Source organism: Stomoxys calcitrans, chromosome 3 (assembly GCF_963082655.1).
Source record: "Stomoxys calcitrans chromosome 3, idStoCalc2.1, whole genome shotgun sequence".
In the NCBI taxonomy this organism is placed as follows: Eukaryota; Metazoa; Arthropoda; class Insecta; order Diptera; family Muscidae; genus Stomoxys; species Stomoxys calcitrans.
Genome location: NC_081554.1, coordinates 68292941 through 68308471, shown reverse-complemented (window position 1 = coordinate 68308471; position 15531 = coordinate 68292941). Strand labels below are relative to the sequence as shown.

At 41.7% G+C, this 15531-nt stretch overlaps 1 long non-coding RNA gene across 1 annotated transcript in view; it reads right to left on the bottom strand.

Moving 5' to 3' along the window:
• The window catches only part of LOC106086135 (uncharacterized), a 91855-nt gene extending 76696 nt beyond the window's left edge, over positions 1–15159 (bottom strand). The window contains exon 1 of the long non-coding RNA XR_001221079.2: positions 15041–15159. This is a non-coding gene — a long non-coding RNA (uncharacterized LOC106086135). The remainder of the gene's footprint in view (positions 1–15040) is intronic.
• Between the last annotated feature and the right edge of the window lie 372 nt (positions 15160–15531).

The window sequence follows — 15531 nt, the reverse complement described above, 5'->3', positions numbered from 1 at the left end:
TGTATATGGCTTTTTTTTATTGGCTAACGAATTTCAAAGTGCATTCAATGGAAAAGTATTAACAAAAAACAATGGCGACCTAAAAAGTTAATTTGTCATTATGAAAAAATAAAGCAGTAAAGTGCGTTAAGATCGTTTGGGCCGATTCATATAAACCATTTACTAAGGATTACGGCGAACAACTTGCATGGGTGAATTATTACTCATTTAGACCATATTTGATATTGATGTTGGAATTAACAACTGATGTCAATTTTCTAAATTTTTTCCTATCATTATAATAAGAAGATTGATTCATATGGGAGTTATACTCAATAATATCAACTACCAATTATTCCATGCTAACACCGGTACTCGGCCAAGGACCTGCGTTTTTTGTCATAAAAATTTAAATTAAAAATTTTTCAAATTTAAAATTTTTCCCACAGTTGTCAACGTTGGATGCAACAGTGGTGCGACGGGGAGACGGTGGAGCAAACCTAGCATCACTTTATCGCCTTTCGACTCTCCGACACCGCCACCCACGTCGGAGCTGGAGCGGCTGGTGAGGAAAGCAAAACAGACAGGGAACGAGGTATTAATAGGTTGAGATGCGAACTCTCACCACACATCGTGGGAAAGTACCAACACTAATAAGCAGGGCCAAGCCCTGAAAGAGTTCTTGAATACCAAGGACCTAATAATACTTAATATTGGTAACACCGCTACCTTTGTTAATAGGATTAGAGAGAACGTTTTAGATGTGACGATATGTTCGAAAAATCTAATCGATGAGGTTCAAAATTGGAGGGTCCCCATGGAACACTCTTTATCTGAACATCGCTACATTAGGTTAAGAATAGCACGGCCAGCGCCAAATCAGATAAGCTTCCGTAATATGTTGAAAACCAACTGGACAAAATTCGGAAGACTAGTCAGAAGAAGATATGGGCAAGATAATTTAGATTGTCCAAGCATAGAAGACATTGACGACAATGTTAACAGGATTACGACTGTACTGATGGATTCTTTCGAAGATAGTTGTCTTCTTCGAGAAAGGAAATCAGTCCAAGAAAAATTCGCAATATTGGGAAAGAGAGACGCAGACTTTTTAAAAGAGGACGTCCTAAAAAGCGGAAGTTTTTTGGGATGTGTATTACACATGGCTCAAGGAATACAATAAGCTCAAGGCAAAACGTGTCTCATGGATGCTTTTCTGCTGAACAAGTTGATATGAAAAAGTTTATCTCAAAAAACCATGTCCAAACTGTAAAGTTAGTAGACGACATGGCAGAGAGAACAGCGAAACGGAGGACATGTTGAGACTTTTGATGAAAAACCATTTTTCACAGGATACGACGAGACTCACGGAGACACCGGAGTCTTGTAATAATGAGATTGATCGAGGCTTATCATAACAGAATTTATGATGAAGCAAACCATGAGAAGCTTCAAATCATTTAAGTCCCCGGCACCTGATGGAATATTTCCGTCGTTACTACAGAAGGAGGCAGACCTGAATATACTCCGAAACTCTGGGAGGTGGCAATGGTGGTATTTTCGAGTATACCTATGCCCGGCAAGTCAAGTTATACGACATCAAAGGCCTACAGATCTATAAGCTGTCGACCGTTCTACTTAAAACCATAGAACGTATTGTGGATACTTACTGTATTGTGGATCCTTATAACAGTATCGGGTGGAACCGGTCCGTTTTATCGCCACAGCTTCGGGTGGCCACCATAAATAACCTATTACGGATGCTGACTCAGGAGGGATTTGAACCCGCCTGCTATACAGATGATGTTATAATGCTTCTTAGGGGTAAGGATCCGAACCAGCTATGCAGAAAGGCCGAAAAGGTCTTGCATATGGCATATGACTAGCCTAGACCTAGGGGTCTCAATGTAAACCTAGAGAAGACTGAAATATGCCTTTTCACGAGGAAGGCGAAGATGAGCAAATTTGACGCACCACGTTTCCTAAATAGAACGATTTCGATATCTGACAAAGTCAATTACATTAGTGTAATCTTGGGCAGAAAACTGAATTGGAAATATCACATTCAGGAGCGTATCGAGAAGGCTCACAGATGTTGGGCACTATAAAGACGGGCCGTAGGCACGAAATGGGGCCTGAACTCGAGGATAGTCCACTGGCATAGGAGCTTGATTAGGCCAATACTTACCTACGCTTCAGTAGTTTGGTGGATTGCTATGAAGAAGAAGTGCAACATAACAACAGGTTCAGAGAACATGTTGTCTTGGCGCTTATGCCAATGGTATGGTCAGGTCAGGTCAGGCAGTCTCTGTCCCTGGTTTCTCAATGTAGACCCCAGGCCCACTCTGTCCCCTAGCTTTGATCCATCCGTGTAACGTGATCTGCCAGACGACAATACTAGGGTTCCACCAATCCAAGACTGTGCCGCTGGCAGCAGAGCCTCGCACTCAACCTCAAGTATCGCCACAGGTACCCGATCGGATAACCTTTCCATTCCTTTCAGGTTTCCTATCGTCGTCTCGCGATGGTATGAGATCCTCCTATCCACAATCCATTCTCCCATCGCATTAAGTCTCATAGCCGCAGTGGCAGCCTCGCACTTTATCTGTATGTCAATGGGTCGGACATCTAGAATAGATTCTGTTGAGAACCCAGACTCAGGAACTCTACAACAAAGATGGAGTGCTTACAGAGGGATCTGGTTCTAAGTCGGGTCTGTATGGCTGGACAGTTGAACAGGTGAGGTGTGTTGTGTGATCCCTGGTCTCAATCGGGACATACATCCTGCACGTAGGCATCAATCCTTGCTCTGTTGTAGTTGAGGCGGCTGTATCTACCGGATCGTAATTGAGCCAGAAATACTCTGGTTTGCCGGGGGAGGTCAATTTCTTCAGGTGCAATGGGAGGTTGTCGTTCTCCAAGGACTACATTCACCCGGTAGCTATTTAAGCATCTGCTACCATCTCTTCATGAATGTTGTCTAAATCCGCTTGATATGCTGTTTGATCTAGATTCTAGATCTAGATTGCAGCGATGAATCTCACGATCTAGATCATGTAGATCAATCTAAAGGCTTCTGGGCGGTGGATACCTATCCACAAGATGGTGGTTTGGATGGTATCTGCGATAGCAGCCCAAAAGTTATTGCTTAGACAGCATGTAGTTATATCTTCGCACGAGTAGGATTATTGTTTACTGATGAAGGTGGCCCACATGAGAGCAGAGCTGCGATGTGACTCTGCATGTCACAGATCTGACGAGGCCACACTGGCGTTGCATAACTTACCACAAACGGGCCAATTGCTTTGTACGTGGTCAACAAGGTTTCTTTGTCAGCACCCCAAGTGGTGCCCGAAAGTGATTTGAGGACTTTTAAAGTAGTCATTCGAAGATGAAACAATGGGTGGGGGGCCTGATGCCATGATCACACAATCGTCCGCATATGATACGACCTCTACGCCGGTTGGGGGGGCGACCACACAGATAATACGCGACCCAGTGTTTCAGATCTGGCTAGAGGAACGTGTTGGTGATGTCCTTAAATAGTTTGGCATGGCTGACCGCGTCGAAGGCCTTCGATAGGACCAGTGCGACGAGGACCGTTCTATGACATGGCCTGGAATGACTGAAGTAACGGCAAATGTGTGCGGTGAAGGCATGCCAAGTAGTTATTGTGTTATGCAGTTTTCGAAATATACGCTGATACCAGAAGAATGGAAATTCTCCAACGAGGCTCGGGAGGAGTAGTCCCTCAAGCGTCTTAGCGACTGGTGAGAGAAGGGAGATCGGTCTGTACGACTCCCCCAAGCTCGGGTCTTTTCCAAGCTTCAGTAGCGGGATTACTCTGCTCGTTTTAAAGAAATCGGGAACTATAAGAGTATTCGAAAACAGGTTGAGGACAGTAGTAAGGTGCTTAACTCCAGGTAATCCAGATTCTTTAACATCAATGTAGATGTTCCATCGGGGCCCAAAGTCTTGGATGATTTTGAGCCACGGATGATATTCGTAACTTCGCCCACGGTAAATTGTGATGGCTGTTCAAAGGCTCGGAGACCACGGAATGGCTCTCAACCTAGCACTGTCACTCTCGGAATGCGCAATAAATTTACGGTTAAACAACCTAGCGCACCTTTTCGGATCAGTCACAGTTACATCGCCAAAACTGACTGAGGTCCTGTCATTTCGTCTGCAAAAAACTCATTCGAGAGTGACTTTATACCGTCATTCGAGAGTAACTTTATATAGCTTGCCAAAACAGGTACTAAGGTTAGGTTAGATTAGGTTGAAAAGGAGGTACAGATATTAATCCGCCCCATGCCACTATGGACATACACCTAAGCAAGTAATCGGCTTGTTGTGCTCTCTAAAAACTATAAAGTTACCTCTAAAAAGAACATTTTAAGTTAGGAATTCCGCGCTACTTACAAAATCCTTAATTGTTTTCAATACCACTCTCCTAAGTTGGTTCATGTCTGGTATTGTGTCTCCACCTAAGTGCCGGCATCTGTTAGACCCGAAAGCCGGGCAATGACAAAGGAAATGCTCCAATGTCTCATCATCTTCCCCGCATGACCTACACAAGCTATTACTTGCCGCACCGAATTTACATAAGTGAGCTCGCAGTCCTATGTGTCCCGTTATGATACCAATATCTATACTGACCTATTTCCTACTTCCTATCGGTAATAGGCTCGTCTTCTCACGATCTGGACCCCCCATAGGATTTTCGCCGTCCTACCGACCGTTTCGCTGTTTCACAATGTTGCATGCACTTTCGTCGCCCACTCCCTTAACTCGGACTGCGTCGAAACAGGTACCTAACTTACATTGCTCCAAGTGTTCCACCCACAAATTCCGCTTATTTCCATTGGCTATCCTGCTTATATCCAGATTCGGCTCGCTGATCCATCCCTACATACTCGTCTGCGAATACTACTGAATGCGCCGGGAAATTGGCCGCACTTGGGGTATTCGACCGGCTGGTATAAAGCAAGCGGCAGCTGCGTTAATGATGTACACGTTGTATAGCCCCATATCTGCAGTGTCGGACCACTCCATGTTGGGGTCACTAGCGCCAGGGGCAGGCGAGATGGATCTGCACTGAATGGTGTATCACGAAGGCCAGTCCCCCACATCCATACCTTAAGTGATTCTTACGTGTCTCATTGTATCCGTGACAACTGTGCAAGCCTTAGTGTTCATCAACTTTGTCTCCGGGATCGCCTCAAGCAATATGTTCTTCCGACTCATAAAATCTACTATCTCGTCGATCTTCCCTCTCAGACCATTGCACTGACCTGGCTATATTGGGGCTGGGATGCTGTTGTTGCGTATATTGCCGCACGGAAGAGGTCGGGGGTCTCACATAGTTCGATGACGAGGACGCCTAAGGCGACGACATCGACGCTTGTGACCCACTGCTGTCTATATTGGCACAGCCCCTTGCAACATATTCTGTGTGACTATACTCCCGTAGCGGATACATCTCATCGATGCCGACCTATGATAGAGTCGGTTCTGGCAAACCGAACAGAACCGGGGTCTGGAATTTTTTTCAATCCCGGCACAGACCAGAAGTTTGCGGAAAAAGCACTCCGGGATGTGTCCCGTTAACACCACTCTTGTCCGGAGACAATAATATATTGTTAATGGCTATATTTCCAAGTAGGGTAGTCCCTCTACAGATCCATCTGTGTAGATCTACAGCTCCCAACCTTTAGGAGACTTCATCTTAAAATTTGTGTCTATCCATCTCTTTTAAGAGTTTTAAGCGTAATAGGTAAAAGAATAATGAGACAAAAATCTCAAGGGAAAGGATTTTAAAGAAATTTTCTCAAATGAATTAAAAATCAATAGGCCAATTTCATTAGGGAAAATGTAATGTAATTTGAAAATTGGACAATAAAATTGGCACTATTTACATAAAATGTATACCAAAGTCAAAATTTTCCAAAAAAAAAAAAAAATTTTATTGACAGTTTTTTTCGAAAAGCTGAATTTTAATGAGATGTTCGCCAAAGAAAACAAGTAAAAAGGCGTTAAGTTCGGTCGGGCCGAACTTTCGATACACACCATCGTGGCTATACATGTAAACCACCTTTCGTCAAAATCCGGTGAAAAATGCATAATGCATTGTGCCCCATAGCAGCCATATCGAAATATGTTCCAATTAGGGCCAACTACTAATAAGTACAAGTCATTGTTCAATTGTGTATAACAAAATGTTGGTCTTTTTAATAGAGATATCTAAAAATAAGCCGATCTGAACCATATACGACACGGATGTCGAAAAGCCTAACATAAGTCACTGTGTCAAATTTCTATGAAATTAGATTGTAAATGCGTCTTTTATGAGGCCAAGACTTTTAATCGAGATATCGGACTATATGGCAGCTATATCCAAATCCGGACCGATTTGGAGAGGGCTGACGATGGGCCTAACACAACTCACTGTCTCAGATTTCGGTGAAATCGGACAATAAATTCGCCTTTTATGGCCCCAAAAGTTTAAATCGAGACATCGGTCTATATGGCAGCTATATCCAAATCTAAACCGATCTGAACCAAATTGAAGAAGAATGTCGAAAGGCCTAATGCAACTCACTGTCCCAAATTTCGGTGAAATCGGACAATAAATGCGTCTTTTATTTGCCCAAAATCTTTATATGGCAGCTATATTCAAATCTTGATCGATCTAGGCAAAATTGCAGAAATATATCGAGGAGCTTAACTTAACTCACTGTCGCGAATTTCGGCGACATCGGACAATAAATGCGCCTTTTATGGGCCCAAAACTTTAAATCGAGAGATCGGTCTATATGGCAGCTATATTCAAATCTTGATCGATTTAGGCAAAATTGCAAAAATATGTCGAGGGGCTTAACTTAACTCACTGTCGCGAATTTCGGCGACATCGGACAATAAATGCGCCTTTTATGGGCCCAAAACCTTAAATCGAGATATCGGTCTATATGACAGCTATATTCAAATCTGGACCGATCTGACCCAAATTGCAGAAATATGTCGAGGGGCTTAACTTTACTCACTGTCCCAAATTTCGGCAACATCGTGCAATAAATACGCCTTTTATGGGCCTAAAACCTTAAATCGAAAGATCGGTCTATATGGCAGCTACATCCAAATCTGAGCCGATCTGTGCCATTTTGCCGAAGTATATCAAGGAGCTTAACTTAACTCACTGTCCCAACTTAGGGCGACATCGTACAATAAATGCGCCTTTTATGGGCCTACGACTAAATCTAAATCGGCGGATCGATCTATATGGCATCTATATCCAAATCTGTACCGATCTGGGCCAAATTGAAGAATGATGTCGAGTTTCTTAAACTTCAGCAAAATTGGATAATAAATGTGGCTTTTATAGGTCTTATCACCAAAATCGGCGGATCGGTCTATATGAGGGCTATATCAAGATCTAGTTCGATATAGCCCATCATCAAATTTATCCTGCTTGTGAACAAAAAAAGAATCTATGCAAAGTTTCAGCTCAATATATCTATTTTTAAAGACTGTAGCTTGATTTCGACAGCCAGGCGGACGGACAAGGCTATATCGTCTCAGATTTTTACGCTGATCAAGAATATATACCTTATAGGGTCGGAAATGGATATATCGATGTATTGCAAACGGAATGACAAAATGAATCCTTCGGTGGTGGGTATACAAAATTTTATTAAATTTGTACTAAAGAAAAAATGTCAGTGAAATTTCAATGAAATTTTCTCGAAAGACGAAATTTCAAAAATAGTTCAATGAATATTAAAATTAAAAATTTTGTTCGAACTAAATCTGTTGCTCCACCATGCTATTATTAAAAGAAGTCAGTCCTCTCTTAAAACTTTAAATTACACACACACACATTCAAACATTTTGCTGGAACATATTTCTGTTAATGTGGTGACAATTGCATAATTGTCATCAAAGCTCGCACATGTGCTAGCTAATCTGAAAGGTGCCATTTTTGACTTACCCCCACCACCATTAGGTGACTGCACATGGTGTGATACCTAAGGAAATAAAACCCTTTTGGACATGATACTGTTTGATGGAGCCTGGAAGTGTTTACCAATGACATAAGCATCATAACTTCGCATTAACTCAAATTGTAAGCCGGTGGCTGTTTTCCAACATACAAATCCTCTTAAATTACTTAATTTTCCTGCAAGCAACGGTAACAGCAACAGCAACACCAACAGCGAAACAGAAAATGTTGCACACATGCAATGGGCATGATGCTGATGATGATTGTAATGGCTGAGTGTGTCGGCGATGGCTAAGTCAATGTGGCAGCAGCAATTATCACAGCAAATGTGTGTTGTCTTGGAAGCTGTGTCACGACACTATGGCATGGTGTTTTTTTTTTATTTTGGGGAGGCAAGTCAGCCTGCCAGCCTGTAAGTATTAATTGCAATTACAATGCAATTATTTAAGTCACCTAATACGAGCAGCTCCCCCAGTCCCGCCTCTTGCATTGCCTAAGACTTCAGCATTTTCAAATGGCTTAATTGACCAAGAAAGAGCAAAAAAAAAATGCCTAAATGAAAGAAGGAAAATCAACAAAATTTCCATTTGCAAGATTTGCTGCGAAATCAGTTGCCAATGTTTTGTACTGCCCGATTTGCTGGCAGACACAAGGCCTCATCAGAAGCAGTGCGGCTAGTAGATATTATCCGAGTCAACAAATTTAAATGCTGCTTGCCAGCCTTCTACAAAACCAACAACAATTGCCACAATCCTAAGAAACATTAATACTGTCATGTCAAGCACGTTGTATTGAGGTGTTTTTCCATTTTTCCGATGGCAGTGTTTTTTTTTTTGTTTAAATCAAAATTTATGTGATAATTTTTGATTTTGATCAAAAATAATGTGTATTTTTTTTAGCTGGGTGGTGTTAAAAAATTGCTGTTGTAGAAATTACTCAACACGAACACGGTGTGATTTGATGGTGTTATCTAAGATTTGTTTTTGAAGAAATAATGCGGCCAGAGTTGAAAAATGTGTCAGTATGAGTTCATAAATGCTTAAAAGAGATCGAGTAGTAATAATGGGTAATGGTCCTCGTATTCTTGATTAACCTTCCTGGAAATGATTTAAAAATGGGATAGAAAACGACAGTATGTGCCAAAATTAGAGGAATAAGTCTCCTGGGGAGATTCAAATCTAAAGTTAACGAGGAAATTGAATGATATCAGTAAGGCTTTAGACTTGGTAAATTCAAATGCAAATTTGGCCATGAACGTTCCATTGAGGGAAAGGAGCAAACTTCTCACATATCAGTGAATGCTGTTCGATTCCAGTTTAAGCCCAAAGATAAGGGGCCAAGACCGAACGTCGCACAGTGGAAGAAAATCCATGTTCCAACCATAAACCATGTTCTAAATCCATTAGGCCATCGCATCGGTGCCTAGTTTTGGGGCTACCAACGACCCACTATGCCGTCTGAGTCGGTCATAAACCTTATAAAGCTCCCATATAAATATATCTCACGAATTAACTTTTTGAGCCCCTATTGGGCGCAATTTTAATTCACATTTTACCGGCGTCGGTGTGGTTCTTAAAGCCTAACAAAACCGCTTTTTCTGGTGGACGTATGTGCGACGTTCAAAGACTATGAAGTCATTCGGTCGTTGGAGCTGTATGATTCAGGGGTCTGAGGCGAGCGTGACAATAGTCCGCCATGTCGTGAAGTTTATCAGACCAGCGCTTAGTGTCGTGATGTCAGGCGAACTCAAGGAATCTCCCAAAATCTTAGTGGGAGTGCCTTCATTTATGATGCAGAAAGTTGTGTGGTCTATGTGTTGTGCTAGTGCTGCATCTTTTTGGTCGTTCCTAAGTCCAGGTGGGGTCTCTCTAGGCAAAGGGCAATGGAAAAGGATGCTATGCCTAGTAGCCTATAGGCTACTATGGTCTATTTCTCGAGAAATAGGTTTATATGTGAGCTTTATCAGGTAATGGAGCGATTTCGCACATAGCTTGAAGGGCATAAGAGAAATCGTTGTGCAAAATTTCACCTAAATCAGACAAAAAACGGTGCCCTCAAGGGTCTATATCAGGTTTGCGACCGATTCAGATAATTCTTGGCACGTACATAAATCGGATAAAAACTGCGCTATCTAGAAGTACAATCGGGAAATCGGTTTATATGACAGCTTTTTCAAAACATGGACCGATGGACCCAACCGACCTGCACTAGTAAGAAGTATTTGTACAAAATTTCAAGCATCTAGCTTTACTCCTTCGAAAGCACAATGGGAGCAAATAAGAAAAAAAAAAACAAGTAAGAGTGTGCTAAGTTCGGCCGGGCCGAATCTTATATACCCTCCACCATGGATCGCATTTGTCGAGTTCTATGCGCAGTAACTCTTTTTGAGGCAAACAAAGAATATTGAATAAGAAAAGTTGTGCTATTGGAGCTATATCAAGTTATTGTCCGATTCGGAGCATAAATGAATGCAGCCAAATCGGATTGGAATTGCTCACTGTAGCGGCTCAGCTTTATCAAAACGTGGACCTATATAGGCCATTTACAATCCCAAGCGACTTACACTAATAGGAAATATTTATGCAAAACTTTAAGCAGCTAGCTTTACTCCATCGAAAGTTAGCGTGCTTTCGACAGACAGGCGCACGGATGGATGGACAGACGGACGGACATGGCTAGTTCGACTTAAAATGTTATGACGATCAAGAATATATATACTCTATGGGGTCTTAGACGAATGTTTCGTGGAGTTACAAACAGAATGACGAAATTAGTATACCCCCATCCTATGGTGGAGGGTATAAAAATTTAAGGTGCACAATATCTCCACTGGTGTCGAGGATAAACGAGTAGCCTCAGGTGCCAATAAACTGTGGGCAATCATCCAAGAAACTCAACCCAAGTCGTGATTTCCTTCAATGGAAAACAGATATCAGACGCAGGAAGTATGCACAAGGAATGGGAGATAATTTGTCGAGCTCCTATTGATTGAAGCCAGTAATCAAAGAAACACAGTTCTTCAAAGTCCAAGATGTGGCCAAAGTCATAAATCATGGTCAAGCCATCGAAGGCATTGATATTCCCGACAGAATATCAATGCCAAACACCCAAACATCTAGGAGTCAAATACCTGAGGAACCCCCTCAATCTATTTATCCCCAAGTAAAAGCTGAGGTAAAGAGAAAGAGTTGGGTGGAATGAACGCCATGCAAACCTCTCTCCCGGCTTAAATTCGTCCCTACTTCCAGCAGACCACCGGCATGGATTTGAAAAGATGCACAACACGGCCACAGCACCAGGCACGGGATAGCTATGAGCACCACAAAAGCTGGAACTTTGAGATCTGATCTGTGTGGTGTTCATTGCTGTCACCAGAAGCTTAACAGCGAGCTACCACAGGTTGCGGATATTGGAATGCTCCAGACGGAGTAGCTGCAACGGTATTCACGGAAAATCAGTCGTATCGAGCGGAGAATCTCAGTGAGAGGCCGGGCGGCACCGGCTCTTGCACAAATTTTGGGTTATTGGCGCCTTTATATAACCAATGGCAACATTGTTCCCGCGGTGATCGGTCCTTTGAACCGTAACGAGCTTGCTCACATATAGGAGCTTGACGAGGATCGCCATCTTCACATGAAAATGTGTCTACAACAACGGCAACACCACTTACCGCTATCATAACAAATATCAGCCACTACGAACGAACCATTATCGTGGCCCTTGACCTTTCAAATACATTTGATACGGTCAGTAACACTTAGGGTAGTCAAACAACTTCACCAAGTCTAACCTCACCAACTGGAGGTGGATTCTAAATGTGAACAGAAACAAGTGGGGTAGCCAATTATACATGCAGTTTATAAACACGAAGTTTAAGTATCGTAAAGTTAAACAGCTAGTCTCTTCAGCCCATGCTACTGCAGTCTGCGATAAGGTACCACATGGAGTATGGACAGGTTTTCAACCCCTTAAAAACCAACAGACCGACCAATAGTTGCTTTTGCAGCGCTAACATGGAACGCAGGAGTGGAAACCCTTACAGACCAATACGGGCGGCCTATAGACAATAAACATCGACCATGTACACGAGAAGACCAAGATCCTTAAACTTAAAGATCATAGTAGGCTTCTCTCTAAACCTTATCTTCTAAGTTGCCACCAGAAGAATCATCCGAATTTCCAACTCACTGAGTCAGAACCCCCTTCAAAGTACGACAGAAGGATTATATGGATATTAAGGGGGCGATTCGACAATACCTCACCGATCCATTCACAACCTTTTTATACAGAACGGGTTTGCAGGATTTTCTTCAGGATAGTATAATCAATGGAATCAATTGTGCTTAAACTGGAATCGGACTGCACTCACTGATATGTGAGAAATTTGCTCCTGTTCCTTATTGGAATGTTCATGGACATTTTAAGCCGACTTAGCCATGTCCGTCCTTCCTTCCGTCAGTCTGTCGAAAGGACGCCCAAATACTTTCGAAGGAATAAAACTAGCCGCTTTAAATTTTGCACAAATACTTCCTATAGGTGTAGGTCAGTTGAAGTTGTAAATGGGACATATCGGTCCATGTTTTGATATAGCAGCCATATAAACCGATCTGGGATCTTGACCACTTGAGCCACTAGAGGGCGCAATTTTTATCCGATTTGACAGAAACTTTGCATGAGGAGTTTTGTTATGACTTCCAACAACTGTGCTAAGTATGGATGAAATCGGTCCATAACCTGATATAGCTGCCATATAAACCGATCTGGGATCTTGACTTCTTGAGCCTTTGGAGGGCGCAAATCCTATCTGATTTGGCTGAAATTTTGCACGACGTGTTTTGTCATGACTTCCAACAACTGAACCAAGTTCGCTTCAATAACCTCATATAGCTGCCATATAAACCGATCTGGGATCTTGACTTCTTGAGCCACTAGAGGGCGATATTTTTATCCGATTTGCGTAAAACTTTGCATGAGGTGTGCCAAGTATGGTTGAAATTGGTCCATAACCGGATATAGCTGTCATATAAACCGATCTGGGGTCTTGACTTCTTGAGCCTTTAGAGGGAGCAAATCCTATCCGATTTCTCTGAAATTTTGCAAGACATGTTTCGTTACGAATTTCAACAGCTGAGCTAAGTATGGTTAAACTCGGTTCATAACTTGATATAGCTGCCATATAAACCGCTCTGGGATCTTCACCTCTTGAGCCTTAAAAGGACGCATTTGTTATCTGATTTGAGTGAAATTTTGTACACCGGTTTCTCCCATGACCTGCAACATACGTGTCAAATATGGTCTGATGCATCTCCCCTATAGCCTGATACAGCTCCCCTATAAACCGATCTCCCTATTTTACTTCTTGAGCCCCTAAAGGGCGCATTTCTCATTCTATTTGGTTGAAATTTAGCACAATGACTTCTACTATGGTCTCCAACATTCATTCCACTATGGTCCGATTCGGATCATAACTTGATATAGCTCCAATGGCATAGCAAGTCTTTTCTTTTATCCTTTCCTTCCCTTTGTTTGCCTACAAAAAGACACCGGGAAAAGAACTTGACAAATGCGATCCTTGGTGGAGGGTAAACAAGATTTGGCCCAGCCGAACTTAGCACGTCAAATAAAATAACTCATGCTATATTTTGTAAAGATCGGACCAAAATTGTGGCTTTAGAAGAGCACATCGGATGAAAGCTATATTGAAGCTGTATCTTAATCGGGAACGATTTTTTCAAAATCAATAGCGTTCGTCCTTGAACCAAAAAAGTGAAGTGTGCAAAATTTTATGGCAGTCGGACAACAAATGCGACATGTACCTTGTATAAAAAAATGCATGGGCAGACAGAGGGAGATAGCTAAATCGAATCACGAAGTGATTCTAAGCCGATTGGTAGTCTTATCAATGAGTGTAGTTCTTCTCCTTCTTAGCATTGCAAATACATGCACAAGTTTATGATACCATGTACCACAGTGGTGGTGTAGGGTATAAAAACTAGTTTGTCCCAATAAAGATCCGGATGGGGTAGCAAACATGACCGGAGAAACCCACTTATCTGGAATCTGGATGCTTCAATTGCAGTTCCTGATTCCTGGAGCTAGATGCGGGTTAGAATGGCTCCATATGTTTTGTAACAGCGAATGTGGCTACAACAACATGGAATGTCATCATAAATGAGGTTGGTGGCGATAGATTTCTGTTGAATACACACGAAATTCAACAGCAGTCCGCACCGTGGGCGGAAATTTCTAACCTGACCATAACCCAGCTTCTGCAAATAACCTCCACGAATATAAAGTCTCTTTGATAGCTTTGAAGAACCCCCTGATGGCTGCAGGATTTGATGTTGTTCTGATCCAGAAACACTTAGTTCGGTTCAAAGGTAGGAACTTGAAGGCATCATTCTTCTCCCGTGGCATTTAACTGAACTAAATGAAAATAAAACGATAAAAGCTCACCTACATTTTTGAATTATAAGTTGTGATTACCATTGTTGTAAGGATTATTTAAAATTGTGAAAATTCAGTGGCATTTTCGATTGTTGTTGCGCCTCATATTAGCCCTATATATTTCTGTATGAATATCTTCCCCTTCTTTACTCCCTCCCCATGACTAATTTCAAAGTCAACGATCAATTCATTTATTACTAAACCACTTTTTGCAATGCTCTCAATACTGCGCAAATTCACACCCAAGTTTTTGACTATTTCACAACACCTATTATCTCATTATTGTACAGTCCACCCATAAATCTCATTAGGGGCCTACTAATCAACGATTAATCAATCAAAGACTCATATGGTCTTCGTTCATTTGTTTTCACTCATTCTAAGGCCTAATGGGGAATAGAAACCCTGTATGAGAAAAAAATCCGGATTTGTTTAATACAACGCACCCACCCACTCACTCGGACATAGTCATAGTCTACTCAACGACACACACCTTTTTGCAAGGCGTTTTCCGCATTAATACACCCGCGAAATCCATAAATAAAGTCCCATTAAGCGGGTATTTGCCAAACAGGTTCATTATTTTGATCGCGCACAATCTGAGGTACTTACATCAAGACACAAAATTATTGCTTAATTAACAGTTTAAAATTCCTTTTAATTGCCGCGATAGACTCACTCGTTTACAACAACATTTACAGCATGACATAAAAATTGTATGGATCACTGCACTTAGTCGAACTGTGATGCTAGAATGTTAGAAGAAAACGAAAAAAAACCTCTTTAAAAATGTCTTACAGTACAGGGAAATATCATTAGGAAGCTGAGATGAAATCATTCATTTCCGATGAGGCTTAGTATATGCAAAAAATATTGGGAAAGCACTACTTTTATAGTGACAGTGCAACATTTTCCTCATCCGCTGAAAGATACTTGTGAATTTGCCACATTTTGATGAAAAACTCACTTCACTAAACTTTTATGAACTTCATCTGTGGTAGGTTAGCTTAGGTTTAGTGGCAGTGTGCCATCAGACTCACTGAGAGCTTTTTGTCCATTCTGATACCACAAGAACAGAAACAAGTAAAAAGGCGTTAAGTACC